This window comes from Bubalus bubalis, chromosome X, assembly GCF_019923935.1.
Source record: "Bubalus bubalis isolate 160015118507 breed Murrah chromosome X, NDDB_SH_1, whole genome shotgun sequence".
In the NCBI taxonomy this organism is placed as follows: domain Eukaryota; kingdom Metazoa; phylum Chordata; class Mammalia; order Artiodactyla; family Bovidae; genus Bubalus; species Bubalus bubalis.
In genome coordinates this window covers 141,346,742-141,363,938 of record NC_059181.1, presented here as the reverse complement: position 1 = coordinate 141,363,938, position 17,197 = coordinate 141,346,742, and the positions used below count along the sequence as shown (strand labels likewise).

Below are 17,197 nucleotides of genomic sequence, written 5' to 3'. Positions count from 1 at the left end.
ACAGATCCCCAGCCTTACCTCCAAAAACTGATTCAGTAGGTCTGGAGTGAGGCCTGAGGGTTTGCATTTCTAATCCAGGTACTGCTGTGATGGCTGGAGACCACACTTTGAGAACTACTGCTCAAAAACAATGAAAGACTTTAGTTTCTAGGACACTAAGTCAGTTTCTAGTCAACAAAGGAAGGTGTCTATTTGAAATGTCATCTTTTAGTCTTATTTCTCATCAAAAAGAGATAACGGACAACCGAAAGGTGGTGTGTGTGTGTGTGTGTGTCATTTTTAGTTTTATTTCCTGTTGCCATGGAATTTTTGAATTTTAAAACCATTTTAATTTTCCCTTATAACAGTCTAGTTTAATCAAGAAGAGGAGCTCTTACTGAATTGCACTTAGCATCGAGCTAGTTGCCTAAGGCTTCCGTTTCCTCATAAGGGGAAATAATGATAACGTTGGTCTACCTCAAGGATATGTGGGTTCAGTATGTTTTCTTTGGTGGTAGTGGTTTGGGGGATGGATTTTAATTCTTGGTGATGAAGTGAAATCTTAATGAAAAGAGACTTGGTAGTAAATTCTGTCTTCCATTATTAAGTAAGTGTGTGATTTTTTAAAAGTGACTAATGCTTGAGGCAATTATACAAGCATAAAGAACTCTACAGATATTTCCTGTGCTGTCTAATGCTTACTACTTTGTTGGTGCCTAATCATAGTTAAGTTTGATGTGGCAGCAAAGCAAAGGTCTCCCTCCCCCCTAATAAAGTAGCTCAGTAAAAGAGGGGATTAAAGCTTATTTGTTATAATCCTTAACACCACCAAACCTCCGCTTTAATAATGCAAGTTTATTGTCTCTAGTGGTTCACTGGTGCTTTAGCAAAGGTGGCTAGTATGCAGACAGTTATTGCAGTTTCCACTTTTAATGGGCATGTGTGGAGGGGCTGTGTTCCTGAGGGGTAAACCACTTGGCCTCTTTTGAGTCTCAGTTCCTTCATCTAAAATCAGGGCGGATCTGGGTGATTCTAGCTTCAGATATTCTGATCTACCTTTGGAGGAGAAATGTCAAATGGCATCCCGTGTATGCAGAATCTAAAAGGAAATGATGTGATGCAAATAAACTTATTACAAAACTGAAATGGACTCAGAGAGAACAAACTAGTTGCTGGAGGGGAAGGATGAGGGGAAGAGATAGTGAGTTTGGGATGGATATGTACACACTGCTATCTTTAAAATGGATAACCAAAAAGGACCTACTGTATAGCACATGGAACTCTACTCAATGTTATATGGCAGCTTGGACAGGAAGGGAGTTTCAGGAAGAATGGATGCATGTGTATGTATGGCCAAGTCCACCTGAACTATCACTATCAGTTGCTGTCCACCTGAAACTACCACAACATTGTTAATGGACTATACCCCAATGTAGAATAAAAAGTTTAAAAGAGAAAAATAATCTCTGTTAAAATTCAGTTCAGTCACTCAGTCGTGTCCGACTCTGCGACCCCATGGACTGCACCACGCCAGGCTTCCCTGTCTATCACCAACTCCTGGAGCTTGTTAATGGACTATACTCCAATATAAAATGAAAACTTTAAAAAATAAAAATAATCTGTTAAAGTTAGACATCTCCAATAATTCTATTTTTATTATTTTTTTTAAATTTTATTTTATTTTTAAACTTTACATAACTGTATTAGTTTTGCCAAATATCAAAATGAATCCGCCACAGGTATACATGTGTTCCCCATCCTGAATAATTCTAAAAGTGCTTTGCATTTAAGTCATTTGTTTAGAATTTGAGGGGAAATGGGTCACGTAAATCGGTAGTTATGGAGAAAATTTGGAGAAGGAAGTGGCAACCCACTTCAGTATTCTTGCCTGGAGAATCCCATGGACAGAGGAGCCTGGCAGGCTACACTCCATGGAGTCAAAAGAGTTGGACATGATTTAGCAACTAAACCACCACATGGGGAAATGAGTAACATACCACATACAGCTTACTTATTTCTAAAGATTTACAATAGGTTCAGGAGAAGCACTACAAGTATATGATTTGCCTTTGATTCAGTTTTTTTTTTCCTAAGGTTATCAGTGTGGGAATTTATTTTCCCCAGACAGAAGAGTCAATGTGGCATCAGTTTAATTAGCACAAACATATGTTGACTGAGAAGTTGTCTATTTGGCAATTCTGTTACATTAGCTTTGAAACAAGGCACTGTATAAAATTTAAGCTGAAAGAATCCTACTTTATACATCACTGTTGTTCAGTCGCTCAGTCATGTCCGACTCTTTGCAACCTTAATGACTATAGCACGCAGGGCTTCCCTGTCCTTCACCATCACCCGGAGCTTGCTCAAACTCATGTCCATTGAGTCGGTGATGCCATCCAACAATCTTGTCCTCTGTCGTCCCCTTTTCCTACTGCCTTCAATCTTTCCTTGCATCAGGATCTTTTCTAATGAGTCAGCTCTTTGCATCAGGTGGCCAAAGTTTTGGGGCTTCAGCTTCAGCATCAGTCCTTCCAATGAATATTCAGGGTTGATTTCCTTTAGGACTGACTGGTTTAATCTCCTTGCAGTCCAAGGGACTCTCAAGAGTCTTCTCCAACATCGTAGTTCAAAAGCATCAATTCTTCGGCACTCAGCCTTCTTTATGGTCCAACACTCACATCCATACATGACTACTGGAAAAACCATAGCTTTGACTAGATGGACCTTGTTGGCAAAGTCAAGTCTCTGCTTTTTAATAGACTGTCTAGGTTTGTCATAGCTTTTCTTCCAAGGAGCAGGTGTCTTTTAATTTCATGGCTGCAGTCACCATCTGCAGTGATTTTGGAGCCCAGAAAAATAAAGTGTCATTGTTTTCATTGTTTCCCCATCTATTTGCCATGATGTGATGGGATCAGATGCCATTGGTCTTTGTTTTTTGAATGTTGAGCTTTAAGCCAGCATTTTCACTCTCCTCTTTGACCTTCATCAAGAGGCTCTTTAGTTCCTCTTCACTTTCTGCCATAAGGATGATGTCATCTGCTTATCTGAGGTTATTGATATTTCTCCTGGCAATCTTGATTCCAGGTTGTGCTTCATCCATCCTGGTGTTTCCCATGATGTACTCTGAATATAAGTTAAATAATCTTTTTTTTTTAATATAAGTTAAATAATCTGAGTGACAATATGCAGCCTAGATGTACTCCTTTCCCAATTTGGAACCAGTCTGTTGTTCATGTCCGGTTCTAACTGTTGCTTCTTGACCTTCATACAGGTTTCTCAGGAGGCAGGTGAGATGATCTGGTATTCCCATCTCTTGAAGAATTTTCCACAGTTTGTTGTGATCCACACAGTCAAAGGCTTTAGCATAGTTAATAAAGCAGAAGTACATATTTTTCTGGAATTCTCTTGCTTTTTTGATGATCCAGTGGATGTTGGCAATTTGATCTCTGGTTCCTCTGCCTTTTCTAAGTCCAGCTTGAACATCTGAAAGTTCTTGGTTCAGGTACTGTTGAAGCCTAGCTTGGAGAATTTTGAGCATTACTTTGCTAGTATGTGAAATGAGTGCAATTGTGTGGTAGTTTGAACATTCTTTGGCACTACCTTTCTTTGGGATTGGAATGAAAACTGACCTTTTCCTGTCCTGTGGCCACTGCTGAGTTTTCCAAATTTGCTAGCATATAGATCATAGTCCAGCTTTATTCTTAAGTTGGGAGACTGAAGCCCAAGAGGAAGTGACTTGCTCAAGGTTTTGATAAATAAGCAATTAGGGACCAATATGTTGAGTGCCAAGCTAGATGTCCAGAGGCAGAGAAGAGGACATGAAACCCAGGCTGGATCAGGTAGTCCTTCCCAGGGGGCCTCAGGAAAGGGGGCCTGAGGGGAGGTAGGCAAGAAGGTTAGTGAAGGGTCTTTTTAGGCAGAGTGGTTTATGTAAAAAGACGAGAGCAGATGGAGGTTCTTCAGAATGGCTGGCCCATGTGAGGAGAGAAGTAAGTTGGGGCTAGATCACAGAACCTTGTCCTGAATGGAAAGGGAAGTCACTTAAGAGTTTTAAGCAGAGAAGTGACCCTCATTTGCCCATTTAGTAAGACCTCTCTGACAGCAGCATAGAGGCTGGCTTGGAGAGTACTGGGCCCAAAGGTGGCTAGTAGGCTAAGCAGGAGGTGAAGATGTGAGTCAGGACAGCAGCCCCAGCACAGAGGTAGTGGCAGCTTTCTTCTATAAATACATGGATGAATCTAACACAGTTCCAACCAGTTTCCAAACTTCATGATGATTCTGAAGTTCATCTGTAAGAATACACAGGGAAGACACATGTACCCCAATGTTCACTGCAGCACTGTTTACAGTAGCCAGATCATGGAAGCATGTCCATCAGCAGACAAATGGGTAAGCAAGTCGTCATACATATACACAATGGAATATTACTCAGCTGTAAGAAAGAACACATTTGAGTCAGTTCTAATGTGGTGGATGAAACTGGTGTCTTATACAGAGTGAAGTAAGTCAGAAAGAGAAACACCAATACAGTACATTAAAGCATATATATGGAATTGAGAAAGCCGGTAATGACAACCCTGTATGCAAGGCAGCAAAACAGACACAGATGTAAAGAACAGACTTTTGGACTCTGTGGGAGAAGGCTAGGGTGGGACAATTTGAGAGAATAGCATTGAAACATGTATATTACCATATGTGAAATAGATGACCAGTGCAAGTTTGATGCATGAAGCAGGGCACTCAAAGCTGGTGCTCTGGGACAACCTAGAGGGATGGGGTGGGGAGGGAGGTGGGAGGGGGGTTCTGGATCGGGGGACACATGTGCACCCATGGCTGACTCATGTCGATGTATGGCAAAAACCACCACAATATTGTAATTATCCTCCAATTAAAATAAATAAAAATTTTTAAAAAGAAAAATGGTGAGAAAAAGGAGTCATGAAGGAGAACTTAACAGATATTAAAACTTAGAAAGTAGCATTTTAAAAGTGATGCTAGGAAAAAATAAAAGTGATGCTAAGATAAAAATAGATGCCTGTTGCTGAGATTTCTCTGCTGTTCTACTGATTGAAATATATATATATATATATATATATATATATATATATATATATATGTATTTAGATGGTCATTAGGGTGTCATTTCAAATTGGGAAAGAAAAGATAGTTTAGTCAGTAAAAGTTGGTTAATTATTTTGAGAAAACCTGAAATGAAATAACAGCTAAAACTCTGATCCCACTCATCAGAATAAACCCCAGATGGATAAAGAGCTGAATATAAAAAATGAAACTGCACATTATCTAATTTTCCCTACTTTTCTTTATATTTAAAATTTTCATAACAAAACAAGAATTAAACTATTAAGTACTAAGAAAATAAAGTGAGAAAAGCTCAATCATGAGATTGAGAAAAGCTGTTTTAAGAATAATATTGATGACAAGGAACCACTAAAAAAAGATGAATTTGAACACAAAAACTTCATATCAAAAATCATCTGAAAATTAAAAAGCAGAAGATAAACTCATAATGTTTTATATATTGTATTACATATGAATAGTATATAATAATGTATTATATATGAATAGTAAACCAACTTTCTCCTTCCCTACTTCCCTCCCTCCTCCCTCCTTCCTTCCATGAATGTTTATTGAGGATCTAGTATGTCAGATACCCTCTTAGTGCTAGGGAATCACTATGAACAAAACAAAGTACCTCTTCCCTGGTGGTCCATTGGTTAAGAATCTGCCTTGCAATGCAAAGGATGTGGATTCAGTCCCTGGTTGGAGAACTAAGATCCCACATGTCTCAGGGCATCTAAGCCTGCGTGCCACATTGAGAAAGATCCCATGAGCCATAACTAAGACCTGACACAGACGAATAAAATTAATAAATATTGAAAAAGTCCCTGCTCTAATGGATCCTTTAGTCAGGGAAATGGATAATAAACAAAATAAATAATTATTATATCAGATGGCAAGTGATATGCAGAAAAATAAGTGAATTTGTTCATCTGCTAGGGCTGCTGTAACAAACTCGGTGGCTTAAAACCACAGAAATTTATTCTTTCATAGTTCTAAAGGCTAGAAGTCCAAAATCAAAGTGTTGGCAGGCCCTCCGAGGGCTCCAGGGGGTGATGCTTCCTTGTCTCTTCCTGGCTTCTGAGTGGTTGCCCTCAGTCCTTGGTTTGTAGACACATCACTCCAATCTCTGCCTCTGTTGTTGCATGATACTGTTCCTGTGTGTTTCTATGTGTCTCTCTGTTTCTTACAAGAATACCAGTAATTGGACTTAGGGTCTACCCTAATGCAGTGTGACCTGATTTCAACTTGACTACATCTGCAAAGATTCCATTTCCGAAAAAAGTCACATTTACAGGTATAGGTGTTAGGACTTGAACATATCTTTTGAAGGAACACAGTTCAACCCAGTACAGCAAGGTGGGGGAAACAGTGTTGGGGTTGGTTGCTGTGTTAAAATATGACAATCAAGGGAGTTGTCACTGATGAGGTGACAATTGAGTAGAGAGGAGGAGGTCATGAGGGTATGAGCTATGTGGGTATGGAAGGAAGAGCACAGTAATTATTCTTAATCCAAACGAAATACTTGATAATAATAGCTGACACTCATTGAACAATTTCTGTGTCTTGGACACGGTAATAATAAATGATTTAGGTCTAGTATCATAATTTTTACAATCCTATAAGGTTCTATAAGATAAATCAATTATTATGTCCATATTAGAGATGAAGAAACTGAAGCTCAGGAAGGTCAAGTAATTTGTCCAAGTTTTCACATCTGATAAACTAAGAACCAAGTCCGTACCCTACGGTCTGCAGAGTCTAAGGCAATAGAAAAATGAATGTAAAAGAATTCCTAAGTGACAACTTTTTAGGAATTCATCCTCAGTAGTAATTAGTGCAAATCAGAACAAGGGAGGTTTTTTTGACATCAACTTTACCACCATTAAAAAGATTGAGGATAAGAGTACATCCTGTATTGCTCCATTCATATGACATTCTAGACTAGATTAAACTAATCTCTGACAAGGAAAAAAAAATCAGAGCAATGACTGCCTTTTGAAAGGGTAGGGGCATCCCAGGTATGAAGTGGCATAAAACAACCTTCTAGGGTGATGCAGATGTTCTATATTTTGACAGGGGTTTGGGTTACACAGGTGTGTGCATTTGTCAAAACTCATCAAGGTACATATATTTAGGATTCATTCATTTCAGTACATGTTCATTTTATCTAAAAAAGGAATTAAGTATTAAACTCTAGTTAATGACAAGCATGCTAAAGTATTTAGGGATAGAGTTAACTGAAGCTGCAACTTACTTTGAAGTGCTTAAAAAGTTAAGATGGGCTGATGGATGGATGGATGGATAGATGGATAGACATGCAATAAAGTCAATATCAGTTCAGTTCAGTTCAGTCGCTCAGTCATGTCCGACTCTGCGACCCCATGAATCACAGCATGCCAGGCCTCCCTGTCCATCACCAACCCCCAGAGTTCACTCAGACTCACGTCCATCGAGTCAGTGATGCCATCCAGCCATCTCATCCTCTGTCGTCCCCTTCTCCTCCTACCCCCAATCCCTCCCAGCATCAGAGTCTTTTCCAATGAGTCAACTCTTCACATGAGGTGGCCAAAGTACTGGAGTTTCAGCTTTAGCATCATTCCTTCCAAAGAAGTCCCAGGGCTGATCTCCTTCAGAATGGACTGGTTGGTTCTCCTTGCAGTCCAAGGGACTCTCAAGAGTCTTCTCCAACACCACAGTTCAAAAGCATCAATTCTTCGGGGCTCAGCCTTCTTCACAGTCCAACTCTCACATCCATACATGACCACAGGAAAAACCTTAGCCTTGACTAGACGGACCTTTGTTGGCAAAGTGATGTCTCTGCTTTTGAATATGCTATCTAGGTTGGACATAACTTTCCTTCCAAGGAGTAAGCATCTTTTAATTTCATGGCTGCAGACACCATCTGTAGTGATTTTGGAGCCCAAAAATAAAGTCTGACCCTGTTTCCACTGTTTCCCCATCTATTTCCCATGAAGTGATGGGACCACATGCCATGATCTTTGTTTTCTGAATATTGAGCTTTAAGCCAACTTTTTCACTCTCCTCTTTCACTTTCATCAAGAGGCTTTTTAGTTCCTCTTCACTTTCTGCCATAAGGGTGGTGTCATCTGCATATCTGAGGTTATTGATATTTCTCCCGGCAATCTTGATTCCAGCTTGTGTTTCTTCCAGTCCAGTGTTTCTCATGATGTACTCTGCATATAAGTTAAATAAGCAGGGTGACAATATACAGCCTTGATGTATTCCTTTTCCTATTTGGAACCCGTCTGTTGTTCCATGTCCAGTTCTAACTGTTGCTTCCTGACCTGCATATAGGTTTCTCAAGAGGCAGGTCAGGTGGTCTGGTATTCCCATCTCTTTCAGAATTTTCCACAGTTTACTGTGATCTACACTAGTCAAAGGCTTTGGCATAGTCAATAAAGCAGAAATAGGTGTTTTTATGGAACTCTCTTGCTTTTTCCATCATCCAGCAGATGTTGGCAATTTGATCTCTGATTCCTCTGCCTTTTCTAAAACCAGCTTGAACATCAGGAAGTTCACGGTTCACGTATAGCCAGCTGTTAACAATAGTGGAACTTAGGTGATAAGGATGTGCATGTTCAATGTACAATTCTTTGAGCTTTTCTTTATGTTTAGGTGTTTTTACAATAAAGTATTGGAAGGAGAACATGATTGGATGAGGGAAGAATGTAGACAACTAAAATAATGGCTAATATTTACTGAGTGGTTACTATGTACCGGGCCTTGTATTGCATGCAATACATCTGTATTATCTCTGTCTTACAGATGAAGAAAATCAGACCCATAAAGGTTAGATAACTTGCCCAAGGTGACACAGCTTGCAAGTAGGTGATATAGGCTGTGAATCCTGCCTGATTATAGTGGCCAGACTATGGAATTAGTAAGTCGGAGAAAAAAATCTACTTCTGCTTTATTGACTATGCCAAAGCCTTTGAATGTGTGGATCACAACAAACTGGAAAATTCTTAAAGAGATGGGAATACCAGACCACCTGACCTGCCTCTTGAGAAACCTATATGCAGGTCAGGAAGCAACAGTTAGAACTAGACATGCAACAACAGACTGGTTCCAAATAGGAAAAGGAGTACGTCAAGGCTGTATTTTCTTACCCTGCTTATTTAATTTATATGCAGAGTATATCATGAGAAATGCTGGACTGGAAGAAACACAAGCTGGAATCAAGATTTCCAGGAGAAATATCAATAACCTCAGATATACAGATGACACCACCCTTATGGCAGAAAGTGAAGAGGAACTAAAAAGCCTCTTGATGAAAGTGAAAGTGGAGAGTGAAAAAGTTGGCTTAAAACTCAACATTCAGAAAACTAACATCATGGCATGTGGTCCCATCACTTCATGGGAAATAGATGGGGAAACAATGGAAACAGTGAGCGACTTCATTTTTCTGGACTCCAAAATCGCTGCATATGGTGATTGCAGCCATGAAATTAAAAGACGCTTGCTCCTTGGAAGAAAAGTTATGACCAACATAGACAGCATGTTAAAAAGCAGAGACATTACTTTGCCAACAAAGGTCCATCTAGTCAAAGCTATGGACTCCATATGGATATGAGAGTTGGACTATAAGAAAATGATGTGAGAGTTTGGATGTGAGAGTTGGACTATAAGGAAAGCTGAGCACCGAAGAATTGATGCTTTTGAACTGTAGTGTTGGAGAAGACTCTTGAGAGTCCCTTGGACAGCAAGGAGATCCAACCAGTCCCTCCTAAAGGAGAGATCAATCCTGAGTATTCATTGGAAAGACTGATGCTGAAGCTGAAACTCCAATACTTTGGCCACCTGATGTGAAGAACTGACTCGTTTGAAAAGACCCTGATGCTGGGAAAGATTTAAGGTGGGAGGAGAAGGGGATGACAGAGGATTAGATGGTTGGATGGCATCACTGAATCAATGAACATGGGTTTGAGTAAGTTCTGGGAGTTGGTGATGAACAGGGAAGCCTGGCATGCTGCAGTCCATGGGGTCACAGAGTCGGACACGACTGAGTGACTGAACTGAACTGAACTGAAGTGGGAGAATCTTGCTGATAGTTTATCTAATTAGAATGTGGCTGCACCTGGAGTAGCCTAACTCCAAAGTCCACACACTTTATCCCTACTTCTTGAATTTTTTTTGGAGTGGCTCCCGAAATCCTGGCAAGCACAGCTGAAATACAGAGGAACAGCAGGTAGTGGCAATAGGTAAAAGGTTGTGGGAAATGATGCGGGGCTGGTGGACGTGATGGAGAAAGACAATAAGATCACTTTTATACAAGTGAGTTTAGGAGGTTTTTGGGACATCCAGGGAGAGATGGGGAGAGGGGGACTAGAGCAGAGGACACATATCTGGCTCTGCCCATCCATTAAAGCCTTAGCAATGAGGAGAGCAGAGAGTGCTGAGGACAGAGACTCATTTAAAGAGCTGATGAAAAAAGAGCATGCAGCCAAGCTGAGGGTCGAAGAAAAAGAAGAGCAAAGTGGTGTCATAGAGATCAACATTTGCTGTGTATCCCAATTTCACACCATTTTCACTTAAGAACATCTGGTCTTGTGTTGGAAAATACCCAAACAGCTTTATGTAGCCTGTCTTCTATAGGAACATATGAGAAAATATCCTCATGACTTATATTCACCATATTTTTTTTAACAAGACAAAGGAAAAGCAAGTTCACTTCAGGAACCATAACATTGTTTCATGGTGAAGTGCAGGTTCTTTCATATTCCAGTAATTCCTCTTTTTCTCCAAGAATTTTTCCAGCCATAGATTATTTTGACTATAAGCCAGAACACTTTGAATGCTTTAGAAGAAACAAAGTATCAAATGGCATCTGTTTTACAGTGACTTCTGTTCTTTTGTTGCTTTGAGTAATTTATGTAGAATTGTGCTTAAAGGACAATCCTATTTAGACACTCTATGTTGGAGGTCTGGGATGGTTTTTCAATTGACTTGTTGGAAGCAATTATAATTACTATCTATAATATTGGTTTTTAAAGTGTATCAAATTTGATTTTAGTACAGTCATTTGACAAAAGCTTAAGCATCTCTAATTTGCTTAAATTGCTTTGGCTACCAAACCGGGGATATTACTAGCGCTATTTCTAGGAGCTGCTCAAAAGCATCAACTTGGGAAACACTGTTACAGCCATTGCTTCTAATTTATTTCAAGCATACTCCATGGTTATCTGCATTGAATAATTTGAAAACAGCCATAGTTTAACTTAATGCATAAGTACGCTATTTTAATTTTGACAGGGCTCTTAAATTTTAGGTTGGAGACTGACTGTATTGAAAACAATTGGAAATAAGTATACCTGTTTTGGGCTTCCCAGGTGGCACTAGTGGTAAAGAACCCGCCTGCCAATGCAAGAGATGTAAGAGACACGGGTTTGATCCCTGGGTCTGGAAGATCCCCTGGAAGAGAGCATGGCAATCCAGTCTGGTATTCTTGCCTAGAGAATCCCATGGACAGAGGAGACTGGCATGCTACAGTCCATGAGGCTACAAAAAGTTGGACACAACTGAAGTGACTTAGCACAGCACAGCAGCATACTTGTTTAAGGGTAAAAGCATATCATCAGTAATTTTTCTAAAGACAAAAACTTCATAATGTCCCCAGGGTTTTAGGTCCTGATTTATGTTATACCATGGTTGATTCAGACAAAATTTTAAGTTAGAGATCTATCTTCTTTAATATTGATAATTGGAAGCAGTATTTGAATAAATAGCAATTCTTTCTTGAATATGAAAAATATCTTAAATCAGAAACGAAGAACATTGTTTTTGCTTTGTCAGGTTGAGCAACTTTCACCTCCTTTCTTCCTGGCCCAACAGTGTGATCTTCCCCACATTTCAGGCTGTAACTGAAACATGGTTTAAACTTTTACTTGTGGGTACATTATTAACAATGAGCACTTCTTTAAAAAGTTTGACTACCTTGGTGGTGGTGGGGTGTGTGTATGTGTGTGTGTGTGTGTGTGTGTGTGTTTAGCACTGTGTTCTTAAAGTGTGGTCAAGTGAGGTTCTACCAAGTGACCTTCAGGGGACTGGCCTATTGTATAATAATCTCCATCTTAGCTCTAAGTACAGATTCTGTAAGATAGTGAGTGTCAGCCGCAAATCATCACATCATTCTTGACAAAACCAACATCACTCTGTCAATTAGTGTGTGTATGTCTTGTGATGGGATGACCAGTCAGTAGAGGTTTTAGCTCTGCTGAATTGAGTTTTTAATCATCACCCTAGGCAAGGACTAGTCTAAGCAAGAAAATAATGGCAAAGCCACTATTGAATTCTGGTCTGAGCTTGCTAGTAAATGTGCTATGTGACCTTGGGCATCAAAATTAAACTCTGCTAGTCCTTCACCTGTAAGGTGAGAACCACAGCCTCCTTTCCCTATTAAAGGTTTGTTTCACCCTACAGAGAAATCAAGGAGCCAGATCCTTGGGTAGTACAAGGATCCAGTAGTGGATATCTCCCATAACTTTTTGTTGAAGGTTAAGTCAGTGATAGGGAAGTCTGGCTGGAGACGGTTTGGAAAATTACAGGACATTAATTCATTGCTTGGACAGCTGATTATTTATTTATTTTTGGCTGCACAGCATACAAGATCCTAGTTCTCTGGCCAAGGATGGAAGCCACAGTCTCCTGCATTAGAAGCATGGAGTCTCAACCACCGGACCACCAAGGAAGTCTCAGACAGCTGGTTATTTTAGAGGAAGGATTATTCAGACTTCATGATGGGGAAACCCTAAATGGAAGCGTCTAGATTCAATCCTAAAGTGTAAGTGCATATTATTTTTGCAAATTTCCAGATGTCTTGGTTTGTCCACTGAAATTCTGACTGTTGAACTAGATAGGTAAATACCTGCCAAAGCAGATTGTGTGATCTTAAGCAATTTTCAGGATGGAAAATATCAATTGCTCAAGCTAGAAGGGAAAAGGAATGAACATTCATAGGGTGCTTACTATGTGCTGGTTGTTTTATACATATTATCTCACTGGATCATCACAAGAATCCTGGGAAGTAGGAGTTACACCCATTGAGATTCAGAGCAGTTACCTGTTGTATTTTTTTAGCTTACTGTAATTTTGGCCAAGGTCACAAATCTATTAAAATAATAAAAAATTAAATACTGCCTTTTTTTTTTGCTTTTCAATTTTTATTTAATTTTTGAAATTTTATTTTATTGAAGCATAGTTAACCTACAATGTTGTGTTAGTTTCTGGTGTATAGCAAAGTGATTCAGTTATACATATATATGTATTATTTTTCATAATCTTTTACATTATGGTTTATTACAGGTTATTGAATATAATTCCCTGTGCTATATAGTAGGGCCTTGTTGCTTATCTATTCTACATATACTAGTTTGCATCTACCGATCCTAAACTCCCAGTCCATCCCTCCTCCAACCCCTCTTGGCAGCCACAAGTCTGTTCTCTATGTTTGTGAATCTGTTTCTATTTCATAGATAAGTTCATTTTAGATTCCGCATATAAGTGATATCATATGGTATTTGTCTTTCTCTGTCAACTTACTTCACTTTGTATGATAATCTCTAGGTCCATCCGTGTTGTTGCAAATGGCATTATTCCACTCCTTTTTGTGGTTGAGTAGTAGTCTCTTGTCTATCTATACCATATCTTTAACCATTCAGCTGTTGATGGACACTTAGGTTGTTTCTTGTCTGGGCTATTGTAAATAGTGTTGCCACGAACACAGGGGTGCACATATCTTTTCAAATTATAGTTTTGTCTGGATTTATGCCCAGGAGTGGGATTGCTGGATCATGTGGCAACTCTATTTTTAGTTTTTTTTTTTTTTGGCCATGCCTCATGGCTTGTCAGATCTTAGTCCCTCAACTAGAGATTGAATCCACTCCCTTGGCAGTGAAAGCTCAAAGTTCTTACCATGGACCCCCAGGGAATTCTTTATTTTTAGTTTTTTAAGGAATCTCCAAACTGTTTTCCATAGTGGCTGCACCAGCTCACATTCCTACCAACAGTGTAGGAGGCTTCCCTTTTCTCCACACTCTCTCCAGAGTTTATTGATTGTGGACTTTCTAATGATGGCTATTCTGACTGGTGTGAGCTGGTACCTCATTGTAGTTTTGACTTGCATTAAATGCCACTTGAGAGAAACTTTACTTGATATTCTGTGAAAAGTAAACTTGCCTCTACCCCCATCTCCACACACTATTTCTATCAGTGTTTACCGTGTGACACTTATCCAAGTTTATAGTATTTGCTTATTTGCTCATTCCTTGCCTATTTTCCCAACTAGAAGGTAAACTTTGTAAGGGCTGGGACTACCCCAATATCAGTCTTTGTCATCTCTATGTCTCCAGTGCCTGACTTGGTGACTGACACAGAGGGGCCACTCCATAAACATTGCTTTAGTGAATGAATGAATGAAAAATCTTGTCTTACACAGAACTCTTTTTTTCTTTCTACAACATAGCACTGACTCATATGTTTAGAAATGGAAAAGTTGAGACTCAGAGATGTTGAATAACTTGTCCAGGAGGTCTGATATAGGTCAGACCATGAAAGCTGATTGTGGTCCAAAGACCTAGGATTATATTAATCACAGTATCAACTCACACTGGCCCGAAGTTGCGTGTTTGGTTTGCTCTAGAACCATCAAGCGGAGAAAGGCAATGGCACCCCACTCCAGTACGCTTGCCTGGAAAATCCCATGGACAGAGGAGCCTGGTAGGCTGCAGTCCATGGGGTCGTTAAGAGTCGGACACAACTGAGCGACTTCACTTTCACTTTTCTCTTTCATGCATTGGAGAAGGAAATGGCAACCCACTCCAGTGTTCTTGCCTGGAGAATCCCAGGGATGGGGGAGCCTGGTGGGCTGCCGTCTATGGGGTCGCACAGAGTTGGACACTACTGAAGCGACTTAGCAGCAGCAGCAGCAGAACCATCAAATACTCAGTACAAAGGGTGTGGGATCAAGGACATAAGTGAGGGAGTGGATGCAGTTTCCAATGACCCTGTTTCTTGCACAGGTCTGGTGGTCAAGGCAGTCCTCCAAGGGTGAGAAAGGGAAGAGCCCTGAAGCCAGGCTTGCAACCTTCTGTAACACTGTGCTGGGAGTAGCCGCATCCTTCCTCAAGGGGCTTCCCACTACAGCAGGCAATTCTTGGCTGCATTATTGGTGCCATGCTGAAGCCTTCTCTGTCCTACTGGGTTTTTGGGCTCCCCAAATGTGACAGCTGGTTAGTGGCAGAGCAAATTCAGCTCTCTTGGCTGAAAGCCAGACTCATGTCACAGTGCATACTGATATAGTTTGCTATTACTGCCCAACATAGTAGGAGATCATGTGATCATTATCTGGTAAATATCCACGTAGGAGAAGAAGGGAAGAGTGGGTTTGGGGGCTGCAAGAGTAAAGTCAGAATCATGAGGTTATGGTCCAGAAATGACCCACAGTGGAAGAAAGTGTGTGACCTTGGGGAATTTACTTAACCTCTCTGTGACCCAGTATCCTTATCTATACAAGGAGAATATGGGACAGTTTTTAACACCCTTAGTTTCAGCTCATTTTTCCATTAAGTGGAGATAATGAGGGCTAATGTGAGGTTTTCATGAATAATAAGACATAAAAATTTAGCAAATTCTTGCTCCATAGCAAGCACCCAATAAATGTTAGTTGTTACTATGAATACTAAAAAATAAAAAGGCGTGATTGATGAAAATTAAATGAGTTAATATCTGTAAAGCACTTAGAATAGTGTCTGACACATAGTAAACTATATATTTGAACTTGTTAAATAAGACAAATAAAAATGAAATAGGATACCAAAAAAGAGAGTTTTGGGTAAAGTGGTTTAATCTATTTTGATACCTTTTATCATTTTGGGTCCTTAAATGTCAACTGGGATTTTTCCCTCAATGGCAATATATCTCTGATTTTTATCATTTTCTTCGTCGGTTTCCAAAATCAACTTTATAGGAACATACTTTATAGTCAGCTTTGTTAAAAACAAAGCAATTTTGCCTGACTCTCACACCAGAAAGATTCAAAGAGGCCCAGGGAGCCCAGGGGTTAAATGTCAGAAAATCTTTCAAGAGAACAAGGAAAAGCTAGAATTATATGTTTCAACAGGTGTTTTATGATGGAAACTCAATAAACTATATGAACATGTGAAAATAATACCCTGCACTTGTATGACACTTTTCACTATTTCCTTCAACGTGCTTTCATGTCTAGTATTTCAATTGTCCTTGTAAGGTCTGCATGTGGTAGGGAGAGCAGGTATTCTCATTTGACATAAGAAGAAACTGAATCCAGAAACTCAGCCAACGTTTATTGAGCCCTTACAATGTGTGAGGCATTTGTGATACAAAGATGGATGAAACATAGTTGTTCTTGTTCAGCTGCTCAGTCATGTCTGACTCTTTGCAACCCCATGAACTGCAGCATGCCAGGCTTCCCTGTCCTTCCCCATCTCCCAGAGTTTGCTCAAACTCATGTTTTTTGAGTCAGTGATGCCATCTAACCATCTCATCCTCTGTCATCCCCTTCTCCTCCTGCCTTCAATCTTTCCCAGCATCAGGGTCTTTTCCTATGAGTTAGTTCTTCACATCAGGTGGCCAAAGTATTGGAGTTTCAGCTTCAGCATCAGTTATTCCAATGAATATTTAGGACTGATTTCCTTTAGGATGGACTGGTCGAATCTCCTTGCAGTCCAAGGGACTCTCAAGAGTCTTTTCCAACATCACAGTTCAGAAGCATCAATTCTTTGGCGCTCAGCCTTCTTTATGGTCCAACTCTCACATCCATACATGACTACTGGAAAAACATAGTACCTGCTTTTAATTAAACCAACTCTTGAAATACAGTATGTTAAAATGCTATCATGGGGTATAGGAGGGGTGTGGTGATCAACTGGTATGTGTGTGTGTGTGTGTGTGTGTACATGCGTGTGCACACGTGCATCTAAGGAGGAGAGAATCAGGGCAGGCTGCACAGAGGTGCTCCTTGAGTTGGGTTATAACATTGGTGTGCTGGTAAATACTTTACAATTGGCTCTCTAGGGAAAACCAAGTCTTGACTTGTGGCATTTGCTGATTTCTGTGCCATAAATACTCCCACCCACTTTAA

At 39.9% G+C, this 17,197-nt stretch overlaps 1 long non-coding RNA gene across 1 annotated transcript; it reads left to right on the top strand.

Moving 5' to 3' along the window:
- The first annotated feature begins 11,582 nt into the window (after positions 1-11,582).
- Positions 11,583-13,210, top strand: LOC123331885. Its single transcript, XR_006548690.1, has 2 exons — positions 11,583-11,642; positions 12,681-13,210. It is a non-coding gene; the product is annotated as an uncharacterized LOC123331885 (long non-coding RNA).
- Positions 13,211-17,197: the final 3,987 nt, after the last annotated feature.